Source organism: Callithrix jacchus, chromosome 20, assembly GCF_049354715.1.
Source record: "Callithrix jacchus isolate 240 chromosome 20, calJac240_pri, whole genome shotgun sequence".
NCBI lineage: Eukaryota > Metazoa > Chordata > Mammalia > Primates > Cebidae > Callithrix > Callithrix jacchus.
This window is the reverse complement of record NC_133521.1, coordinates 34,172,915-34,190,418: the sequence shown is the minus strand read 5'-3', so window position 1 is coordinate 34,190,418 and position 17,504 is coordinate 34,172,915. Positions and strand designations below refer to the sequence as shown.

Sequence of the window (17,504 nt, the reverse complement as noted above, 5' to 3'; positions counted from 1 at the left end):
TCAAAATCTCTGAATTTCCCACAATGGAAGCATAATTATCCTTTTATGATAGAAACCTGATCACCTAATTTAAAACCGCACTAACTGCTCAAGTGCTGAAGGGATAAAGAATACTTTTCATCAAGGCCTGTCCAGCCTTTCACGTTTTAGCCAGTTTCAGGTTTGCTCTCATAGTCTGACACCTACCTGTGCTCAATAGACACATTGGGCTTCTCTTAGCTACATGACCAGGCCTCTCTGGTTCCTGCCAGAGGGGCTTAGCACAAGCTGATCCTCAGCCAGAAATGCCCCTGTCTCCCAAAACATCTTTCACACACCCACATCAGTACAGATGTCAAGTCTTCTGAGAAGTGCCTCACAATTCCCCAGAGCAGATCAGAGGCCTTCTTTATATGCCTCCTCTTTACAAAATCAATGCACGTTTTACTGTTATGTATTTAATAATGTATTGAACACATGTAAATTTGGCTCAGCATTTTATCCTGAGCTTTAAACACTGTGAAATAAATATTTGTGGATGAACAAAAAAGTACTAAGAAAGCACCTACTTTGTTCCTGGCAATGATCTGGCTGCTTTAGAAATAACAGCAAGCTCTGTGGAGACAGACTCTTAATTGATAACTAACAAATGCCAGAAATGTGTAGAAATACTATTATGATTAGAATGTCAGATAAAAATAAAGCACGTTAAAACAGAGTTGGGAACAGAGCAACAGCAGGGTGTGATGTGGTTTCATCCTCTGGTAAGAGACAGTTTCTCTGACAAAGTGACATTGAAGAGACTTAAATGACCTAAGGGTGCAAGACATTCTGCTTTCTGGCCACATCACATAGGATCTTGCAGGCTTGTTGCTTTAGAACTTTGAATTTTATTCTGAGTGAGATGAGAAATCATCAGAGAGTTATGAGCAGGGTATGATGTGGTCTGACTCAGTAAATAAAATGATGTGTTCTGAATAAATAATAAAAAGTCACTCTGGTTGCTCCATGGAATACAGATTGTTTTATGGAAGAGGTAGAAGCATGTACCTTAGTTAGCAGGTTCTGACAAACATGCAGGAGACCGATGTTTGGATTCTGGATGTGTTTTGAAGAGAGAGCTTTCAGAATCTGCAGGATGAAGCAATGGGATCTGTGAAAAAAAAAGGGTGTCAAGATGAGCTCCTGGATTTTAGTTGGAGACACTCCAAGAAGAGAGCCAGGGAGAGGTGCAGGTTTAGGGTGGGTGGATTAGGAGAGGGAATCCAGGGTTAGTAACTATTTTTTAAGAAAACCTGGTTTTCTCCATCGTTGAAAGCATGTAAACATAACAAATAACTAACACCATTGAAACTCATGACCCAGAAATTACATTCAAAGGATTCTGAAATAAAATCCTGACACTGTGCCATGAAGAAATTTAAAAAATATGTAGTGGTAATTAATTTTTAAGTCTTTCTTTCTCAAGAAGTGTCTTATAAGGCTAATACAGGGCCTGATTAGAATCCCCTTAGATTGTTTAAAATCTATAGTGTTAAATGACTGTGACAAACACACTGTTTAATTAACTAACTCTTGGCTATGTTGATTTATTGTAACTAGATGGTGTTTGTTGAGATTCTCACCATAATATACTCTACTAAATTATTACAGTGAGTCCACACTGGCCTCTATCCTACACTTCAGTGAATTGCCCTTTCTAACCAAATTTAATGAAATAATCCATATTTCCTTAAACCCTGATTTGTATAGGTTACTTGATTGATAGGTTTACCTATAAAATAAAGCCCATAATTCTAAGTCATTTATGTCTCCACATAATGGGCTTCTGCCTATTTTTAAAAATGTGTCTTGCACTATTCATTTTTACTGTTTTCTTTTAGAGTTGAGCTCACCCTGGTCCCAACACACCATGTGTGATTCTACCATGGAGGTTTCACTGGTATCCATCAGCCTGCTCTATGGAATATTATTTCTCATTTAGATCCCCATAGCCATGCCCTTGCCTTCAAACTTTAGTCCCATAACCTCAATAATTTTTTTCCTAAACATTGTACCTTTCTTCTCTGAAATATTGTAGCACTGATAATCCCTGACACCTTAAATGCTATACTAAAAGTTGGCTTTACAGAAAAGATAAAGAGTTCACATTTAGCCATGTTGAATTTACAATGCTTGAGGACATCCTAGTAGATATTTCTAATAACACCCTTGCATTATAGGAGCAAACAAGAGAATTTGCATGTTTCAGGTTGTGCTAAAGATAGAAAGAGAAATCTCCTAAATATTTATAAGCACAGGCATGCTCTCATATACTTTATGAGTTTGAATTCACCACACTATTATAATTAGGAAAAACATAGACTGGTAAATTTAAAGTTGTCTACCGTTGATATTGCACCTGCTACCCTGCAAAGGCAATAACATATTTGCAGAAGAAGAGATACTTCATCAATCCAAGATGTTGAGTTTTCAAGATAGATCCACCGAGGATGGATTTATAATTCAGAATTATAAGACATTTGAGAAAAAGAGACACATTAGCAAGAGTTTCCAGAAAACCTAACAACAGAATCAGAACCTAACAACTAAAGATTATGGAATTACTGGAAGCAAAATATTTATAAATGTTAAAGAGTAGATCAAAACCTGAGAAAAGAACAGAACATTATCAGGAAGATAAAGCAGAATAGGTTATGATTACAAATCTAACATGTAAAAAGCTCAGAAATTGTTACTTCATTCTTTTGTTTTAATATATATTTTATTGTGTTTTAGGTTTTGGAGTACATGTGAAGAACATGCAAGACTGTTGCATAGGTAGATACATGGCAATGTAGTCTGCTGCCTTCCTCCCCATCACCTATATCTGATAAGAAAAAATATAAAAAATTGAGTTGCACACTTAAGAGAACTGAGGGGGTAGGATAAAGTCACCTCAAAATCTCAAGACCAAAGCAAATACAGAGAATTACAACCAGACCAAGTTACCTGGGACAGAAGCCTCTGGAACTATAAATCGGACTTTGATGGACAAATATACAACATGCAAGGATAGATTAAAAATGTAAACAGAAAGATGGAAATTCTAAGAAGGAATCAAAGGAAATACTAGAATATAAAAACACTGTAAGGGAAATTAACAATGACTTTGACGGGCTCCTCACTTGACAAGGCATGAACAAGAAAAGAATCAATGAGCTTGAAGATTTGTCAATATAAACATATTAAACTAATAAGCAAAAGGAGGAATAATGGGAAAGAAATGCTTATAACAGAGTATCCAAGAACTGTGGGACAGTTTCAAAAACGGTAATAGATGAGTGATTGGAACATCAGAAGCAGAAATAGAGGCTAGAACAGAAGAAAGACTTGATGTAATAATAGCTATGACATTTCCAAATTGAATTAGACACTAAACCAAGATCCAGGAAGCTCAGAGAACGCCAAGCTAGATAAATACCAAAAATACTAACCTAGGTATATCACATTCTTACTGCAGCAAATCACAAGACAAAAATTAAATCCTAAAAGAAGCTGCGGCCAGGAAGAAATTGCCTTACTTCCAGCGGAACAAGGACAAGAATGACAGTGTACTTTTCATCAGAAACCATGCAAGGAAGAAGAAAATAGAGTTTAGTATGTTTAGTGTTCAAAGGAAAAGCAACAACAAAATATACAAACCTAGAATTTTATATCTAACAAAACTATCTTTCAAGATTAAATGAGAAATAAAGACTTTCTCAGACAAACTAAAATGAGTATGCATTGCCAGCAGCACTACCCTGCAAAATAACATTAAAAGAAATTTTTTAGGAGGAAGAAACTCAAACCCACATGAAGAAAAGAAGAGCACTGGAGAAAGAATTCATGAAGGTAGTATAAAATATTATCTTATTCTTAAGTGATCTCAGAGATTAATATGGATAAGTGAAATGAATGACAACAATGTTATAGGGGACGGGAGGGAAGAATTGAGAATAATCTTTTGTATGTTATCTCCACAAGCCGTGGAGAAGTATATTATTATTTGAAAGTGTACTTAGATCAGTTATAAATGTATATTCTAAGCTCTAGGAAAATCACTGTTTTCTTAAAAAAATAAGGCATATTTGGTAAAAATTGGACTTCTCAGAAGTGAAAAACATATTTGAAATATATCAGAGAAAGTAGAAACTAAATGGATGAGTTGAAAAATGAAAACAAAAGATTTGACCTAAGTGAAAATAGTATTCATTGTGATAATAAATTTGAAGAGATTCTGAAGATTTAGCACAGAGGTTTGGAGAGGTGAAAAACAAGAGGGAGATGTTGAACAGAATACAAGCTGTGGGAGGGGCCAGGCTTTGCCTCTGGGGAAGGTTACACTATCTGTGGTTTAGGATGTGATTATATTTAAGAACACAAGAATTAGACAAATAGTTCCTGGGCCCTCCAGGCTGCAAAACAAATAAAAAGACAAGGCCAGGCCAACTGAATCGATATGAGTAGGCCCATAAATAAAGCCTTCTCTAGTTTGATGATAACAATCACTCAATTGAAAATTATTATGTGAAACTTATCATTGTACAATATTAACTATACAATCATATATTTGGAAAAAATGGAAAAGTGTAGAATTATAATAACTGAGCGAGTCAAAAGGAAACTCCGAGTTCCAAATTAAGAGTGCTTTAATTAGCTGGCAACCAAGAGACAGCTAATGCTCAAAGTTCTCTCAGCCCCGAGGAAGGGGCTTGATTTTCTTTTATACCTTGATTTAGGTAGGGGAGGGGGTACCTAGATGAAGCAAACTTTTACAGAAGCAGAGCAAGCCAGTTAAATAAGGAAGCTGGTCACCAGGGGGCAGGAGGTTTCCAGGACTGTTGGTTGCTAAGGGTATTTCCATACAATCATCCAGGTGGGTAGCAGGGGGAACTTTCCATACAACCAATTACCAAGGAAGGTATTCACAATAGCAGGTAGACTTTCCAAGCAGGATACGGTCACAGTGGTTACAGGTACTGTGAACAGTGTGAATCACTCTCAACGGTTCAAAGCTTTGAGTGCCGCGTGACCCAGTAATGCACGTGTGGGGGCCGAGGCAGGGAGGAGAGGCTAGAGAGAGCTGGTCAGGTTTTGCAGCTAAGATGGAGTGAGTTAGGCTAACCCAAGTTAGGTTATTACAGAATAATGTGAAAATACATATAAATCCATGTTATTACGGTAAAGTAACTAACATCTACATTATGACTCCATTATGGGTTCAGCTGTGTTATATAGGCAGTATTTCCATCTTTCCACTTCATGACCAAGAACATGGGGTGAATGAAATCAACTATTTCTAACTTAAATGAATGTATAGTTTGACAATAATTTTATGATGAAGTTTTATTTGTAAGTGATCACAAAGACCAAACAAGAGAAACATGAATGTATTAATAGGCATGTGGATGTATTTTTGTAGATTAATTGTATGCCATAACTATCTAATATTTTAAAGTACTTTGTAAGGATTTGAATTGGTATAGGAATATTAGGGAATCCAGTACTATGAAAGAGGAAAAGGAAATATGTGAAAATGTAAACAATATTTCTTTAGCCAGACACAGAGTGCTCTGTTCTTCCAAAGAAGAAAAGAAATAAAACCAGCCTATCTATCCATCAGCTGGACTCTCTGGATCATGCTGCCATGATATGCATCTGGAGAACTTACATATCTGGTTTTATTATCACTTCTAATTATATCTGTATAACTGTGCACTTTTAATTATATCTGAATTTCTGAAAAAATGTATTCTCCAAAATAATACTAGACACCTGAAATACATAATCTGAAGCAAACTTTTAAGTTTGCTTTTACATGATTTCTATCTTAATATTTTATGGCTGAGAAGAAAAATTAGTATTTATCTCTGCATTTCCTTCTTAAAGACCATTCAATTAAATGAGATGTTTGGTAAGAATGATTGCTGATTTCAGGTAAATATTTTCCTCCTGCCATATTTATAAAAATATTCTTTTAAATAAATTTCTAATGATTCTTTTTATTACAGACTTCATCATCTAGAAAATGCTTAGGAGACATTAATAGAAAAATATTTTAAAAACTGTTTTATTTCCATCTCTTCATGGATTCTAGCGTATAGAAATCCAATCTATAGTAGTGAGCTCTATAGACTTAGATGAGGAGTATAATAAATGGATGGGTCATGTGAATCAAATAATGCTTAAGACATCACTTGAATGCATGATCCGTGAAAACAGCCTTCCTAAAATCAAGTTGAAGAAACTTTGACCCTGGAAGTAATGTGTTACACAGCAGGAGATAAGGTGGTAGACTTGGGGTATGGTGGATTATTTTTTTGGAGGAGATACTATGGACAAAATATCTTTTGAGACTGCTTTTTATATTAAAAAATGAAAATATACTACTGACTACTCCCAGAGAACATAGTCTGAATTTGAGACAGTGAATGACACATATTTTCTTTCCAATGTATTGAAAGATTTTCTAAAGTTAATTTCATCATTTAAAGATGAATTGCTAATGCACGTGGGGCTTAGTACCTAGGTGATGGGTTGATAGATGCAGCAAACCATCACGGCACCCGTTTACCTATGTAACAAACCTGCATGTCCTGCACATGTATCCCAAAACTTGAAATTAAATTAATTAATAAAATTACCAGTCAAATCTGAAGTTCAAAAAATTAATGCTGGCTCATGATGGATTATAAAATAAATGGACATGAGTAGAAGAAACACTTAGATTTTACCACAATGTAACAGTTTTATTCAGTGGGTAGAGAAACCCCAGTACAGGAGACAGTAACTATTGTTAACAGATCTCATTCAAAATTTCAAATAAATTAATGAATGAAATGATACTTCGGGCCTACATTCATGCTAAATAAATAAATATCAACCATATTGAAGTCTAAGGATTCTGTGGGTGCCACAAAATTAGCCAAGATGACTCACAGTGGCCCCTGAAAAATAGACCTGAATCAAAGAAACCAGGCATTTAAATCATAGCATTTTAAAGAAAGAAGTGGAGAGTGGTCTAGACTCCATTTTTCTAAGTCTCCTGTTTTCCTATCTGCTTTTGTATATTTAAATAGGTGGTGATAATTATGGGACAGAGTAGCAAAAATGCAGCAGTCTGCAAAACACTTGAGTGGGTCACTAACTTTGTTGTTTTTTTAACCTGTTCCCTAAGCTTGTGAACCTTAAAGAACAATTTGCAAAGCTTCCAATGACATGGTAAAAGAACACTAACAGCCCTGTAATGAATTGGAAATCAATAAAGCATTAAAAATGCAAATACATTCTTGTTAATATGATATAATTGTGAGGAACTTGTACGCAGTCAATTACCATTTAACACAAAAGCCTGTAACGATTTAATTAGGAATCCTTCACCTAATTGAGGTCAAGATTGTTAGCAGTGGATGTCTAATTAGCTTGCTTAAGGCAGCTCTCTTCTTTGAAAACTCCCTCAGTAAAATCTTTCCTTAAAAGATATTCCTAGCATCACTACGAACATATGAAAGTTGTATGTAAAACTTTGTAAAATCCAAAGGGAGTCTCTGAGTAAATAATATTGTAACACCATCAGATTATGGTTTTGACAATATATGACAGTTACATATTATCACTGGGGAAAACTGGGTGAAGGGTACTCGGAAACACAATTTTTGCAACTTCTTATGAGTGTTACACAATTTCAAAACAAAACGTTATTTGAAGTGCACCCTTTTATTTCAGAAAGGCAAGACAGGGCTTGAATTATCTACTTTTTCTTTTATAGTTACAGTGATTATTTTAGACAATAATTGGTTCCATGAGTTAAGGCCAAATTAATATGGCATTTGATATAGTTAAAGTCAATACTAGGTTGACCAATCCAGAATTAATTAATGACATCAGATCCCAGCAGCACTTCTAAGAGTTGGGGAACATTTTTCTTTTAACTGTTTACATTCCTAATTTGCTTTTGACCGGATTATGGTCTTTCAACATCCAGGTATGAAACTTCAGCTTGAAATATGATCCAAAATAAGGCCATCCAATTAGTTTCCTTTGCCTAAGGAAATAGGCCACTTAATATTTTTAAGACTAAGCCTTTCAAAATTGTTTCAATGGAAAATACATTCAAATAAATGGTTTCATAATGAGACAACAAGAATCAAGGGAGATGTATTGTTGTAGAGTTTCTGGTCGCAGCCATGACCACATTTTCTTCCCTGAAACTCTAATATTCCAAGGTAGTTTAAGACCAAAAGAAAAGCAGTGACCATATCATATCAGTTGTATAATTTTTGTTCATACTCAACATAGACCGAGTAAAATTCAGCCTCAGAATTGTTTCCAAACTCTACAATTAACATTTAAAATAAATATTCTATAGAACACATATTGGAAATGACTAGTAAAGAGAAGTGGTATGCATCCTAATTAGGTCTAGTATCAACAGCCCAACTTGGAAATGTGTATCACACACAGTCTGGGTGGTGATTTAAAAATTAAAAATTGGTCACTCATTTTAATCACACCAAAATCTTTCAATTTTAGTTACCTCACTCACCCTATGCTTTTACATTTGCATTTTAAAAATTACATCTTCTAAAAGCACAGGTAAAGCGTTTATTTTTATCGTCGTTCTAACTCATGAAATTCGTGGTCTACATGACCAATGTGAAATTTCATGCTTTCCTTCAAATCAGTACTATCGATCCACACTGGCTGCTCTCCAGTTCTTTGAACACACCAAGTTTTTCCGTGCCTCGGGGTTTTGTCACAGGCTGTTTTCTCCACTGAAATGGGAGTGTAAATTAGTTCAACCATTGTGGAAGACAGTGTAGCGATTCCTCAAGGAGCTAGAACTAGAAATACTATTTGATCCAGCAATCCCATTACTGGGTATACACCCAAAGGATTCTAAATCATTCTACTATAAAGATGCATACACAGATATGTTTATTGTGGCACTGTTCACAAGAGCAAAGATTTGAAACCAACCCAAATGCCCACCAAAGATAGACTGGGTAAAGAAAATGTGGCACATATATGCCATAGTGTGTACAAGTAAAGAAAATGTGCCACATATGCAGCCATAGAAAAGGATGAGTTCACATCCTTTGCAGGGACATGGATGAAGCTGGAAACCATCATTTGCAGCAAACTAACACAAGAACAGAAAACCAAACATCGCATGTTCTCATTTATAAGTGGGAGTTGAACAATGAGAATACATGGACACAGGGAGGGGAACATCATACATGGGGGCCTGTCAGGGGCTCGGGTGCTAGGGAGGGACAGCATTAGGAGAAATAACTAACATAGATGACTGATTGATGGGGTGCAGCAAGCCACCAGGGCATGCGTTATACCTATGTAACAAATCTGCACATTTCTGCACATGTACCCCAGAACTTAAAGTACAATAATAAAAAAATAAAAAGAAACAGAGAAATCCAAAAAAATAAGAAAATGCATTTCCCTCTCTCCTGTATACAGCACTACCTTTTTATCATCTGTTCAGTCATCATTTAGCTGTCACTTCAAATAACATTTGAAGATCTAAGACATTACATAGCATTAACTTTAAATAGAGAAGTTCTCTGACATTTAGTGGAGATTTTCAGACTGGAGAGGAAAATCTAACCAAAATCTTCCAAGTCTGGATATGCAGCTTGTGCCCAGTGCATATGCTGTTTATATCCCACTTCTACAGTGAGAGTACTTTCTTCAGGTCATCTCAGAGAAATGAGTCATTTTATCAGGGGATTTTAATGTGGTCATCTACAGTCCTGTGACTAGGTGTAAGGCTCTGACTCATAAAATGATCTGTAGAATAATGCTAGCATTGTGCTATCTGGGTATTCATGTCTACACTGTTATTTCTTCAATCTGTTAGGCTGGAAAGGATGTCATTCATATTGTTTTCATTTTTCCCCATTTCACACTATAACAAACAGCCTAATCTTCAATTTACTGTGAGCTATGTAAATATTTTCCCTATCCTATGCCTACAGTGGTGATCACCCACTTCGTATGTTTTCCTTTTCTCATTGAGAATTGAGTGAATTCTACTGCTTTAACTTTATGAAAAGCAATAGTTTTGGAAAGGAAGAGGTAAGAGAGGGAAAAAGCCAAAATTTTGATAAAGAAATAAAAAGATAATGTTTTTGTTATCAAATGAGTTTAATCATTTACCAAACACTTATTAGTAGCTATCTCTGTTGAATGAAGATAGGCTAGGATTTATGCTAGGAACTTTTCATTCCAATGTGAATATTTAGCTTTGCTACCCTTTGGTAGAGAACTGTAGTCCCTTGACAAATAAGGTGATTGATTTATCAACCAGTCACACCTCTTGACCTCTCCACCTGTTTTTCAAGACTCTCAATCAGTAGCTATTACATGGATCATATAATTTTAGACATAAAGATTATAGAGAGTAATACTCTGAATTATGTGGTATTTTAAACATTTACCCGTTGACCTTGACATTTTTATGAATATATTTAAAATTGGGTCCTCCTTCTCTTCAACTTCATTTTAAATCTGATTCTAAATAAGTATTGATGGAAAACTAAAGTATGAGTAAAAATATAAAATGAGGCATAAAAATGCAGAAGTATAGAAATACGCTTGTTGGAAGTTGAAAATGTTTAAAAGTTAACTTGAAAATCCATACAAAAAGCCCTTAAAATTGCTTGAATCAGTTAAAGTCTTATTCACAGTAATCAAAAAACATGGCACTTTTTAATACAATACCAAAGTTACAGTCATAAAAGAGGCAAGTACTCCTCAACGTATTAGAAATTGTCCTTTTCAAGTGAGCTGTCTATGCACAACAATTATGTGGTAATCACATTCACTAGAGATTTTTCTGACTGTGTCCCTTCCAATAAACATGGTATGTCTATTATGTAGAATGTGAATGATGAGCTAGAATGAGAGAAAGGAAAGTAAACAAGCATTTTCTGCCATAAAAAATAATTTAGTTTTAAATCAGAGTCATTCCAATGAAATTTGGCCTAAAACAGTTAGCAGAGCTGATGTTACAATTCTAGGAGCTTCTGAGAGCAAAGTTAAAAAACAAAATAGAAGTCAACTCGTTGGTTATTTGAAGAAGCAAAGTGAGTTCTAAAATTTTACACAGAATGCCAATGTCAGGGAAAATAAGTTGCATATCCTGGATAAAATTACATAGTTTAGGCTACTTTTTTGTGTTAGAAATATTCAAATACATTTTTACAATGAAAAATTGGTAAAAGTTTTTATTTTCCAGAAAATGTATATTAGCCTGTTACAATACTGAAATTTTTAAAAACCTGGTCTACCTGATAATGAACCTAAATGGAGGCATATTCTTCTGTTATTAACTTGCTTTAAAAGTCACGATGTGCCTACCAAGAAAATATGATTATTTTCAGAGAGAACATAAAATTGTACACTTTTCATTTTCATTTAGTGCAATAATTATTTACTTGATTTTTATATTGCTCTAACAATCAATTATGAGTCAATATGTGGTCACTATTTATTCCTTCATCCACCCATTTCCTCCTAATTCTTTTTGAATAAGTGAAAAATCATACTATGATTTCAACTATGTCATACATTGTTTTTATAAACAAATTCTCATCACTATATACAACTATGAGGAAGACTATCAACTGTTTACATTTGAGAAAGATGGAGGATGCTTGGCAAATCCTGATATTCGCTTTGATTTCTCCCCTCCCTCCCTCCCTCCCTCCCTCCCTCCCTCCCTCCCTCCCTCCCTCCCTCCCTCCCTCCCTTCCTTCCTTCCTTCCTTCCTTCCTTCCTTCCTTCCTTCCTTCCTTCCTTCCTAAGATGGAGTCTCACTCTGTCATTCAGGCTGGAATGCAGTGGCATGTGGCATGATCTTGGCTCACTGCAAACTCTGCCCCTGGGGTTCAAGCAATTCTCACATCTCAGCCTCCTGAGTAGCTGGGAATACAGGTGTGCACCACCATGCCCAGCTTATTTTTGTATTTTTAGTACAGATGGGATTTCACCATGTTGGTCAGGCTGGTCTAGAACTCCTGGCCTCAAGTGATCTGCTTGCCTTGGCCTCCCCAAGTGCTGGGGTTACAAATGTGAGCCACCATGCCAGGCCATGAGTTTCTTTATCTAAGATATATTCGAGTGGATATGAACCTAAAGTGATAATAGTTCTCCAGGAATTGCAAGAAGCCTTTCTTTGGGCAATCAGGGAAAGGGTACAGACATGGAGAACTGATTGTCACTGGATACATTTAATTTTATTTTTTAGATGGAGAGAAACAGTTATAATCAGCTCAACAGTTTGGATGAATTATTAGGAATCCGTGCAGGCCACCCCAGAATCTATACACCCTGAAGCCACATGGCCACCCTGGCATTGTGGCCTCCTGTCTAGTTCAGTGGGGCTCCCCCACTAATTTGTGTTCAAACCAAGGCTTCATCTTTACCTTTGCATGAAACTTATACATCTGTTCCATAGCACATAGTTCAGTCCTACTTATTTTGAATAATTCCTCACATATATAGTCTTTGATCCACAATATTATTTTATTTATTTATTTTTTTGAGACAGAGTTTCACTCTTGTTGCCCAGGCTGGAGTGCAATGGCATGATCTCGGCTCACTGCAACCTCCGCCTCCTGGGTTCAAGCAATTCTCCTGCCTCAGCCTCTCGAGTAGCTGGCATTACAGGCACATGCCACCACGCCTGGCTAATTTTGTATTTTTAGTAGAGATGGGGTTTCTCCATGATGGTCAGGCTGGTCTTGAACTCCTGACATCAGGTGATTTGCCTGCCTCGGCCTCCCATGAGCCACTGTACCTAGCCAATATTAAGTTATTTAAATGCAGCAATGAACTCTTAAAAAAAATAGAATCTGTAATTATCTTATTTTATGGCTTAAACTCTTTTATTGCCATATTCTCTTTCTGTTGTCAATTTTCTTGACTAATGATCACGCTCCTTCGTCTGACGCATATATCTGAAGTAGAGCTGGGAAAAGAAAAAACGAGTGAACTGTGATTGGAATGTAATTTTAGGAAGGGAGAATAGAGATGTGGGATTGAGATTTCCTCAGATGGAAAAGGGATAAAATTTGGGGATGTTGTAGGAAGAAAATAAAACATTACATACCTAGTGTGTATGTGTGTGTGGGTGCTGGTGTGTGTGTGTGTGTCATCATGCCAGAAAAGATTCCACTTGATGCACATTAAATGCTCTTTCATACATATACTTCCTCTCTCCGTGAAGACTTAAATTTTACCTTCAGCTGCCTGAGTAAAAGATCCCCAACAAGTATGTATTGCTAAAATTTTAAAAGGAGTTAGACATAAAAGAATTTTAAGGAGTCTGCAAAGCCTTATAAAGACTTTAATAACTTTGTGGTGACAATAGAATCATCCCACTTATAGCAGAGGAGTTGGACATAAAAGAATTTTAAGGAGTCTGCAAAGACATAAAGACTTCACTATCTCTGTGGCAGAGCAAAAGGATCCACACCTTATCAAGACCACCCCTGCCCTCTAGTCCTGCAACTGCACCTATTGTCCCCAAGCCTTCCAACTGTCTCTTCTTCTTCTCTTAGGACCTAAAAGGTAGTCCACCCTAATGCAGTGTCTGAAAGTGAAATGGATAGAGAGAGTGCCTATCTACAGTGGCCATTCTTTTTAAAGGCTGGGGGCCCTGCTTTCTTTCACAGGGTGATCATAAAACTTCTGGGCATGTCTACACCAGTTCGTAACACAGTTTAGCTGCAGTATTTGGAAACACAAAATGACAGCCCTTACGCCACTGAATAATTTGAAATCAGACAATTCAGAGGCAAGAGGAAGTAAGGGAAGATACGAGATTTTGTAGTAGCCATCCAGATGACTTTAGTTCTTAAAGGTTGAGGAACTACATAGGGGCGAAACAGGCAAAATTCCCTGGTGACAGTCATTGAGGAGTATTTTAAGAAGGTAGGTGTCTCAGAAAGAGAAACATGCACGTTCTCACTTACCTGTGGGATCTAAAAATCAAAACAATTCAACTTAGGAGAAGGGGATGGTGGCCAGAGCCTGAGAAGAGTAGTGGAGGGTTTTGGGGGAGGTGAAGGTGACTAATGGGTACAAAAAGCAGTTAGAAAGAATGAATAAGACCTACGATTTGATAGCACAATGAGATGACCACTGTCAATTAGAACTGTACCTTTTAAAACAATGAAAAGAGTGTAGCTGAATTGTTTGTAAACAGAGGATGGATACCCCATTCTCCATGATGCGATTATGTATTACGTGCCTGTATCAAAACATTATAAATATATACACCTACTATGTGTGTATATATATTAGTTTAAAACCCAAAAGAACAAAAACAAACAAAAGGAACATAGGTGTCTGATGTTCAATTTGGTGTGGTATTTGTTATTCCTAGATGCACCTCACTGTCCCTCCAAAATCCTAACGCTTCATGTAGAATACTAAATTCATAATTGCTGTAAGAAAGGCTTTGTTGTGTTTTAGTGATTCTGTAGCAGGTGAGGAATTTTTCTGAGTTGAAACCATGTGGACCAGAAACCAGTACAGCCAGGCCCACGAGATGACCTGAACCTCTAAAGGATGACTGGAGAGGCAGCCAAGACATTTACTACTGTTCAGGAAGTAGCACACATTTTGGGAAGCATTTTGAACATATGCAAAGATAGACTCTCGTATTTTAAGCCAGTTTTTCTGGCAGGAATGCATCAGCTGACATTTAGATTACAGGGGAAGTGGTTAACAGAAGAGTGGCTTTCATGATAAAATGGAGCCATCAAAATTAAAATGAAACCGCCTGTGGTTGCTAGCAGCCCAGATTACCGAACAGAAGGGATGAGAGTAGAAGCCAGTGCTGGGGGATTGGCAACCAAGAAGCAGAGGAGCTCAGTCACCGGGCAAGAGACAACAGGGGATTGCGGGGAGACGGGGGTTGACAGGGAAGGACGGGGGCTGCTCCATGAGCTGTGTCTTGTCACTCAATTCTTGTCTGCTTTTTTTTTTTTTTTTTTAATTTGAGATGGAGTCTCACTCTGTCACCCAGTCTGGAGTGCAGTGGCATGGTCTCGGCCCACTACAACCTCCACCTCCCAGGTTCAAGCAATTCTCGTGCCTCAACCTCCTGAGTAGCCGCGACCACAGGCGTGTGCCACCATACCCGGCTAATTTGTTTTTTGTATTTTTTAGTAGAGACGGGGTTTTACCATGTTGTTCAGGCTAGTCTCGAACTCCTGACCTCATGATCCACCCGCCTCAGCCTCCCAAAGTGCTGGGATTACAGGTGTGAGCCACCATGCCTGGCCTGCTATCATTTTTAGTACTTTGCAAGGCACCTCGCTCACCTACCCACACCTGTTATTGTTATGTTCCCCTCCAGTCTCAAAGCTTGACCATCCTTGAATGTAAAAGATAGTTGAAAGGAAGTATGCAGTGGACAATGGGAGTGACCTCATGGCATGAGGTCAAAGTCAACCATGACCCTTGAAAAAACCTCTCTGCTTGACCAAACGTTAGTTATATTTCTCTGTGCACCCTTTTTGAGTAGGACTTGATCTTGGTCTTCAGTATCTGTCTTGTTCTTGCTAGACTTATAGAGCCTAGACTTAGCAAGAATCCTGTTAAGTAAGTTTAGCAATAATCCACCCTTCCCTTGATCAATGCTGATATTTTATCACTGCTGATATCTAACCAAGTCCTTTATCTCTCAGCTTTGATATGTAGGTCCTTGGCTTGGCTTAGCAAGAATCCCCCTATTCTTGCTGCTGCTTGTTAGGAATTTTCAACCCCCTGACTCCCTCCCACTTCTCCTTTGCTGTAAATCTCCACTCGTTGTATTTGGAGTTGAACATAATCTCTCTTCCCTACTCTGATACCCTTTTTGAAATGACCTTAATTAAAGTCTTTCTTACCATTTTAACCAATGTCAGAATAATTATTACTTAGTGCCCTACATAAGAGAGCCCTGCAACCAGGTGTCGTGGCTCACACCTGCCATCTCAACACTTTGGGAGGCTGAGGTGGGAAGAGACTCTGTCTTTAGAAAAGAAATTTTAAGAAATAACCAGGTGTGCACATGTATGTTCACAGTCGCACTGTTTACAACAGCAAAGACCTGGAACCAACCTAAATGCCCATCGATGATAGACTGGACAAGGAAAATGTGGCACATAGATACCATGGAACACTATGCAGCCATAAAAAATGATGAGTTCATGTCCTTTGCAGGGACATGGATGAATCTGGAAACCATCATTCTCAGCAAACTGACCCAAGAACAGAAAATCAAACACCGCATGTTCTCACTCATAGGTGGGTGTTGAACAATGAGAACACATGGTCACAGGGAGGGGAGCATCACACACTGAGGTCTGTTGGGGGTGCCAAGGGAGGGACAGTGGGGGGTGGGGAGGTCAGGAAGGGTTAACATGGGGAGAAATGCCAGATGTAGGTGATGGGGGATGGAGGCAGCAAACCACATTGCCATGTGTGTACCTATGCAACAATCTTGCATGATCTGCACATGTACCCCAGAACCTACAGTATAATAAAAAAAAGAAGAAGAAAAAAACCAGAAAGAATTAACCAGGTGTGGCAGCATGTGCCTGTGGGCCTGGCTACTAGGGAGGCTGAGGTGAGAGGACTGCTTGAACCCAGGAGGTAGAGGATGCAGTGAACTGTAATTGTGCCACTGCACTACAGCATGGCCAACAGAGTGAGACTTTGTCGAGAGAGAGAGAGAGAAACAGAGAGAGAGAGAGACAGGGAGAGCACGTGTGAGTGAGACAGTGCGAGAGCCTTTTTCTTGCACCATAGCAGCCCTTGGGGGAACAGGGGCTGTTTCTTGTCTTAAATAGAAGGAGGCAAATAAACAAGAATTGTAGAAGATTCCAAGGGGCTCCTGGACCTGTGGACTGATGAAATCTATGGTCCTACCTCCTCCTGCTAGGACTGTGTTCTATAGATTGGTGCAAAAGTAATCGTGGTTTTTACCATTAAGAGTAATAGCAAAACCCGCGATTACTTTTGCACCAACCTAACAGTTGGATATACAATAAGATGTACAGGTTCTAGAATTTTCTCCTCTGCTCCTGGCATTGAAAGGCCAGTCCATCACCTGTCTCTGGTTCAAGGAACTGGCATGATGGAGTATCACTCTGTCACCCAGTCTGGAATGCAGTGATGTGATCTCGGCTCACTGCAACCTCCACCTCCCAGGTTTAAGAGATTCTCCTGCCACAACCTCCCAAGTAGCCGAGACCACAGGTGTGTGCCACCACACCGGGATAATTTTTTTTTTTTTTGTATTTCTAGCAGAGATGGGGTTTTACCATGTTGTTCAGGCTGGTCTCAAACAACATGGACATGTTTGGAGCATGTCCCAGGCTCTGGGATCCACCCAGAGGTCCTTTGAGCCCCAGGTACCCAATGAAGGGTGCAGAGGGTGCTACCTGGGAAGGCAGGTCTTCTTGTGCTGCTCTATCCCCTTTGCA

General features: G+C 38.0%; 1 long non-coding RNA gene across 1 annotated transcript in view; it reads right to left on the bottom strand.

The window, feature by feature from the left end:
- Positions 1 to 972: 972 nt before the first annotated feature.
- LOC128930306 (uncharacterized) overlaps positions 973 to 17,504 on the bottom strand; it is a 203,953-nt gene continuing 187,421 nt past the window's right edge. The window contains exon 4 of the long non-coding RNA XR_008478217.2: positions 973 to 1,132. This is a non-coding gene — a long non-coding RNA (uncharacterized LOC128930306). The remainder of the gene's footprint in view (positions 1,133 to 17,504) is intronic.